The sequence below is a fragment of the Apis dorsata genome, unplaced genomic scaffold (assembly GCF_000469605.1).
Source record: "Apis dorsata unplaced genomic scaffold, Apis dorsata 1.3 scaffold_390, whole genome shotgun sequence".
In the NCBI taxonomy this organism is placed as follows: domain Eukaryota; kingdom Metazoa; phylum Arthropoda; class Insecta; order Hymenoptera; family Apidae; genus Apis; species Apis dorsata.
The window spans coordinates 206066-213334 of record NW_006263651.1 but is presented as its reverse complement, the minus strand read 5'-3'; the positions used below and the strand labels follow the sequence as shown (position 1 = coordinate 213334).

At 45.9% G+C, this 7269-nt stretch overlaps 1 protein-coding gene and 1 long non-coding RNA gene across 2 annotated transcripts in view; both read right to left on the bottom strand.

The window, feature by feature from the left end:
• The window catches only part of LOC102679121, a 17052-nt gene extending 13753 nt beyond the window's left edge, over positions 1-3299 (bottom strand). The window contains exon 1 of the long non-coding RNA XR_422261.2: positions 2678-3299. This is a non-coding gene — a long non-coding RNA (uncharacterized LOC102679121). The remainder of the gene's footprint in view (positions 1-2677) is intronic.
• The window catches only part of LOC102678174 (probable serine/threonine-protein kinase yakA), a 70290-nt gene that overhangs the window by 43613 nt on the left and 19408 nt on the right, over positions 1-7269 (bottom strand). The window lies entirely within an intron of this gene.

Sequence of the window (7269 nt, the reverse complement as noted above, 5' to 3'; positions counted from 1 at the left end):
GGAGGAGGAGGAGGAGGAGGAGAAGAGAGAACGTGGGTTGGCTCTCTCCGTCTCTCTCTCTCTGTCAAACGCGAGCTAATCTCTTTAATGCGGCCTTAAACTGGCCGCCTCGAACGAGGGGGAGAACGAGTGGCCCTCGAGACTCGATAAACCCTAAGAAGGAAGGATTAATCCCCGTGAAGAATATTCAATTGCGGTGAATTCCTTTTCCCGGATAATTGTTATCCAGGAAAATGGCACTGCATCGTGCGATTAATGTCGCGAGAGAAGGAAAACGAATGAGACGAGATCGGAGGAGAAGCGCACGAAAACCCGTTTTTCTTCGTACGTGGATTGAAAATCGCGAGCTCGATCGAGTTACTCGAATCGAAGAATTAAGCTTCAGAGCTCGTTTACTTGCCGTGTCGCGTATCGTTCGATATCGTGGAGGAGGAAGAATAAAATTTGAAAATTTTAATTAACGTTGCACAAGTTTGCGCGCAAAGGCTCGACTTTCAAAATCGAAACACGACACGCGCGCGCTCTTCTTCGCGTTCGATCCCATTAAACTTTCGCGTTACAACGTTTCAAAGGAATGGGAGGGAACCGTATCTATTTTCCATCGGTCGAAAGTTTATCGAAATTTCGCCAGAAAATTGGACTCGCGATCCTGAATAAAGTAAACTGCTATGTAATTTTTCATTTCACGCGCACTCGAGTAATTCTCTTGTCCACGCAAATTACGACCTAAATTACGAAAAAACTTTCTATGGGAATATTGGCGAATAAAGATCTAATTTTTGCTCGACGAGAAGAAGAGAAAAGAAGGAAGAGAAATTGATCTTTCGAAGACCGTCGGATCGACTCGAAGGATTAATTCGTGTTGCATTTGGATGCAAATCGGTGACAAATGTTAAAGACTCCCTAAATTTTCCTCGCGAAATTTGCAAGATCTCGGTTTTTCTTCGATGTCCTTGATTCTGGACTTGTTACGGTACCGCTTGGGGGAAATGTAGAAACTCGTCGACTGGCTATGGAAAAATCTGCAAGAAACGAAGCCGTCTTTCCAGATCGATCTCGCGCCTCTCCATATTAGGCTCAAGCTACGACTCGACGATATCTTCGAGTCTTCTCGACATCCGAGCCGCTCATATATCATATAAGTTAAACGAAAATACTAATCGTCTACTTTCTCTATTTCCTCCAAAGATTTCCGTGTTTCTTCGGTCACGGAACACGAGCCGTGTCGTATAATCCATCGGATTTAAAATTGGAGATTAATCGAGCTCGAACGTGTCTCGGGACCGTAAACGAAGACGGTATCTAAGATCCAGAAGAGGGGAAAGATTAGAAAAATTCCCGGGGAAGATGGTGAGAACATAACGAATCGAGGCACACGGAGAACACACACGGTGGGCTCGCGCACATATATCGGGATCTAAATAACGTTCTGACGTTTTAAACCGGCACACGATCGGCCTCCTTTCTAACCTTGATCCCCTGACAATTTTACATTCCTATTCGCTGCGGCTCGTAGGTCATCTATTAAAGGTTTCCTCGACGCGATATCGCGGCTCTCTTTATTATCACCGCGGTTGAAAGCTTTTCCTCATCGATTTATCGAGTTCCACGGAATCAAAAGTAGATTAGATCGACGCGCTATCGATCGTATCGATCATCACCGAAGAACTCTATTACGATCGTTGAACGTTTCTAATTTCCTTCTCTTTTCTTTTTTTTCAACTGCAAAAATTGAAAAACTCGCACGTCATACGTAAACGCTGCGCGTGAAACGAAAATATTAGATTCGCGTGTGGGAGAGAAAACTCGTGCGTTACCAATGGCCGTGACCGAGTAACAGGACTATAGGGCAAGTGTTTGTCGTAAGTCACCCCTCGCGAATCCTTCCCAGAGCCGTTCATCGATTAAAACGTAACAGTTCTCTCCTAGTTTTCGGTTACCGTATTTAACGATCACTTAAACGTTGGAAATTTGTGTGTGTGTGTGTGTGTGTGTGTGTGTGTTACGCGATTATGAGATCCGAGGCTTTCGAGTTTAATGCGTATTTAACAGGAAATAACATTGGTTAACGAGAGAACAAGTTGCGTTGAGAAAATATAGGACGAAGCGAAATCGTAAACTGAAAAATTTGGATCGATCCCGAGTATTACGTTTCGTGTATTACGTCCCGTGTTTACTACGTTGGCGAGGTATAATGAGTTGTTGTGAAAGGACGCGAGAAAAAGGATAGTCGGCGCACAAGAAACGCATAAACGAGGAGAGGAGAGCCGAAAGCTTAAAACGCGAGAATGTATGCGTATACACGGAAAACAGTTGCGTTGTCTCCTCCCATGAAATAAAGCGGAGATACTGTTAGCTATTCTACAGGTACGAAACCCTTTGGTATCGATGCATTACACACGTAGTAGAACATGGACAATAGCCATTGAATTAGCGATACCATCGACTCCCCTGTTCCGACACGACGCGACCGGACCATGGAAAACTAACCAACCCATATCATCCGTACAAATTACATCAACAATCTCGAAAGCCTCGAATATCTATATAAAAAAAAAAGTAAAAAAAAAAAAAAGAAGAAAATAAAAAAAACGATCCGCAAAAACAGAAACACCGTTGTGTCGCACGTTCGCGTATCGCAAGTGGCGAAAACAAAACCGTGAATGATTTGGCTTACTGTGAACCATTGCAGCCCGCTCTTGCCTCGAATGCCGTGGATCGTCTCGCGGATCATCGAAGCCGGTTGAACAGCTGTCACGAGGCTGGCAAAATGCTCGAAGGATGCGCGACAAAGAGAAAAGAGAAAGAGGAAAGAGAGGAAACCGGTCCGCTGATACACCGTGCCGCGCTCGTCGACCAACTGCGTGGCTTTGCGGCCGCCTTCGGCACCGAGCCGCGCTCATCGCCGAGTTCGACTCTGCTCGGTTTCGTTCGCCGCCACTCGGCTCCCTTCGGCGTCCCTCGACCAGCAGCCGAAATGCGACGAGCGGCTCGCTCTCCCTTGCCGGCTAGCCGGCAACTTTCACGGGGGATGCGTGGACAGAAGCTGAATTAAATAGATTAGGATCTTCATCGAATCCCCGGGACCGACGAATTACCTCCACCAGCCCCATATTATACTCCACAGACCGGCTTCGATTCTCTGTGCGGTCAGAAACGTCTCTCGCGTAATTCGATTTGCGCGCCGATTCACCGTCCGCCGTGGATAACACGCGTGGCCATTTGATCGAACGCGTTTCGGTGAACGTTGAGTTTTCGGGGCTTGGCACCGCGATTTTTTCTTCCAACGTTCGCCATGGAAATTAATATGTTCTACTCGATAAAGTAATATCTCGAACCATTGTATTATTTTTCCATTTATTTCCACTTCTTTTTTTCTATTCTATTCGCTCACGTAATTTTTAGCCCAATTTCAGAAATCTCGTTGCTTTACTTTGGAATAAAAAGAAAAAAGAAGATGAGAGATGGGGGCAACACGGCTCGACGATTATTCCGTACACGCTACAGTTAATTACACGTATGTCCTACTCCGTTTCCATTCCGTGTAATTTTCCTGGTATCTCGGGAAAAATTGTCTCGAAATCTCTATCTCGCGCGAGCATCTTGACTCGTAAAAGGTAGAAATGATTTCTTTCGAATCCCTATATATCCCTTCGCGGGCGATATGAATTATTTACCAAAGATTTCTGATAAAACTTCGACAATTTTTGCGGAGGTTCTCTCCTTTATCTCCCGCGGAAAATTATTCAATTGAAACTTCCGATTTGAATAAACCTTTTGAACGCATCTCCGTTTTATTTCCGCTCGTTTAACCGTGAAATCATCGGGGCGCACGAATCGGGAGAGAGACAGAAAGAGAAAAAAACGTCTCGTCGGAAACGAAAGTTGTACAGGAATGAAAAGATCGTATAGATAATTTTAATTGCTTCTCGTTTCGTGGAGATCCGAACGAACGAAGCGTCGACATTTTCGTACCTATTGGAATTCGTATACAATATTATACATCTACAATTTATACACCTAAGTGAAAAAAACGTTGAAAAACGTTCAATGCGGATAGAAACCGGAGAAGGGGAACAAATTCCTCGCGTAGTAGCATGTAGACATTTAGCTTCCAGGTTATGACGCGCGCATCCCAATAATCTAACGCGACCCATAATTCGGCTGCTCAAATCCCGTTCTTGTCCGGCGGACAGATTGGCTTGCATAATCAACCGTCCCTCTATTGTCCCGTGCTCGCCTCTAAACACGTGAAACTTGGCGCGAAACACGATCGATCCAAACTCGAAATTACATCCTAGAGCCGTATGCAAGGAGAGAGATGCAAGGAAGCACGTATATCCCTATCTTGTTCCTCCAATTGTTCAAAATAAAATCCAGCAACGGATTTTTCGTTTTTGGGAACAGGGAGGAGAGCGAAGAGAAGAATCGATTCGCGAAAATTCGGTTAGAGATCGATTCGATCGATCGAAGGAAGCCCTCGAAGCCGGCCAAGTTAATTTAATCGACGATGAACGCGGCGAGTTCGAGCAGCTTCGTCAACCGAGATCGCGTTCCCCGCATTGTCGCTGCCGATTGAGCGACTCCTCGCGTGAACTCTGTCGCGCCACGTCGTACTTCGAACACCGGCTTACGCGCCAGTCCTCTCCAATTACGGGAGAAGCTTCCGGTTTGAACCGCGACTCACCCACCGGTCTTCGTTTCTCCCCGTAACTCGGCTATTCCGATAAGGAACCGATGAAGGTGTTGTTCACGGCCCACCTTTCTCGCCCTTTCCTCGTCATTTCCAATGAATTATTCAACGAAAGACGAAATCTCTGGAGAGAGAGAGAGAGAGAGAGAGAGAATGAAAATGGATCTATCCACTTGCACGATTTCTTCCATCTTCTGTCGGAACAAGGGGGAACGAGGATTTCAGTCATACACGCGATCGGATTACGAATTTTAAGCTTCTCCTTAAGAATTTCCTTCGAGGATCTTTCGAGTCTCCTCGAAATCTTTAATCACGGATCATTGGATTCCTATTCAGGGCGTTTTTTCTTCTCTCGCAATTTCGTTCGCGCAACAATCGTTTGTTTATCAGCCTGCTTTCCCAGCGGCGAAATTTACGTCCATTCGTTAACAAAATCCTCGATTGTTTGTCGATACACGTGTCCCGCGGGTAATTCGCGTAATTCAGCCAAATTTCCAGCCCGGTCTACATTACGTCGAGTACGCAAAGCTCGATTATCCGATATAACAATTTCGAAGCGGCTTATTGCTTTTTGCAGCTCGTATATTTGTCGGACGGATTCGGAAAAGCCGATTCGAAAAGCCGGATTCGAAGAGCGGTTAATATTTTTTTAGGCAAAAAAAAAAAAAAAAAAAAAAAAAAAAAAAAAAAAAAAAAAAAAAAGAAAGAAAATGAAATTTTCAGCGATTTGTCCGCGTTTCTGTTCGAGGCTCGAGCGTGTCGCGGACAGCGCATAAAAATGCAGGGGGGCGCGTAACAACAATGAAAATAGTTAGGATGCAAGGACAAAGGTTGGAGAGAGAAATTTTCACGGTATGGCGGTTTTCGAAAGCTCGATAAGTTCGACGTCGAATATTATTTTAACGCGGTTCGCTTGCCTTCTACACCATCCAATCCGTGTGCGCGGGCCCATGGGCTGGTGGTTCATTTATTCCTCGTTTATCCTTTACGATCTTTCGACCAGAAGGAAAACATGGATACGAGGATACTCCCCCATAAATTAAGGAAATTTGTCCTTAAGAGAGAGAGAGGAAGATAGATACGCGACGAATTTACATTACGATTTTTCTTCTCCCTCCTTCTGACCCAGTTTCACGGAAATACGAGCGATCTAAGACGGGTTATGTCAGCCACCTCGTCCGGATAATGAATCGTGCGCGAATGTCAACGGAATATGCTCCATCTCTGGACGTGTATCCAATTATTTACATAGGTGGGTTCGATTGTATCCTCGGAGATTCCCCCTTCTCGTTAATCGTGGACAGAATCGATTCGATGATCGAAAGACGATTTTCTCGGAAAGAGGATAAGAGCGAGCGAGCGAGAGAGAGAGAGAAGTCTCGAAAATGATTATCAAATTTGCTCGTCCGGCAATTGGGTCAGCGATGTTTTTCCAGCAATTTCTGCTCCATCAGTTTTTACGTTGCTCTTTGTGCTCCCTCGACGAGGCTTTTTTGATGCTTCCCATTGATCCACTCTATACATACTTTATCCGTGATTGTAATTGGACGGGTCCGAAAATGGTATGGAGAGGTAATTATCAAAATTGAATCGGGTTGATTGAAACTCCTCGAATCCCGTCCCGACAATTTCAACCGGGGATGATAACGTACCGTGAAAACTCGCTCCTCCCCGAACAAAGGATCGGTCCTCGAACGGTCCTTAATTTCCAACGTTGAAGGAAAACAGACGTGGCTTCCGCGCGCCTCTTTCCAACGCTTCCAACGCTTGTCCCCTCTTCAATCCTTCGCGCAGGCATCTCCATTTCTTACACTCGCGCGCGCGACCGAGTCTAGGCGTCCTATCCTTCGTCGAGTGGAAATCCCTTTGGTATTTGGTTCGAAATCCGGACAATCGGTGGTTGATGGCGAGGGCCTTGAATCGAAGGCGCGAGCACGCAGCTGGATAAAAAGACCCGCGTGCGTGCATGCGTGCGTGCCTGCCTGCCTCTCGATTGACGTGGGAACATGGAAGCGTATAATTAAGCGAGTGAAAATAATCGTGTTTCCTTCCTCCGTCCAATTCCGTCCCTCGTGGAAACGTGGCTCGCTCGCTCGTTTAATAATTTCATTTCGAAAAACGACCAACCGCGAGGAGGAGAAGATTTCGAAATCTTTCGTCTCCTCCCAGCGTACCCTTCTCCCGCGAGGAGGAGGACAACTTCTCCCGTGAAAATGAAATCGCGTTTCCAAATTCCCGTCCAACTAATTAACCAAACTTTCCGCTGGGTTTGGAAATCGGCCCAAAGTGGCGGTGGAGCTAAAAGCGCTGGAAACATGCAAATTCTCCTCCCTCGACGACCATTCAATATTTAAATATCGTATCGAAATTGTAGATACAGAGCCGTGAATACGCGCGGGATGCGCAGAGTTTTGGCGAGGGGAGAGCAACGATCGGTAATCGGTAATCGCCAGTTCTACGCGATTACTTGCAGTGAATATTTTAGCAGGCGGCCAGTAATCCGATAACGGCGCCGTTTCTGTTCGACCAAACGCGCGAGCGTTGCCTCGTTACGTAGTTTTTACGTAGGTCGAGAA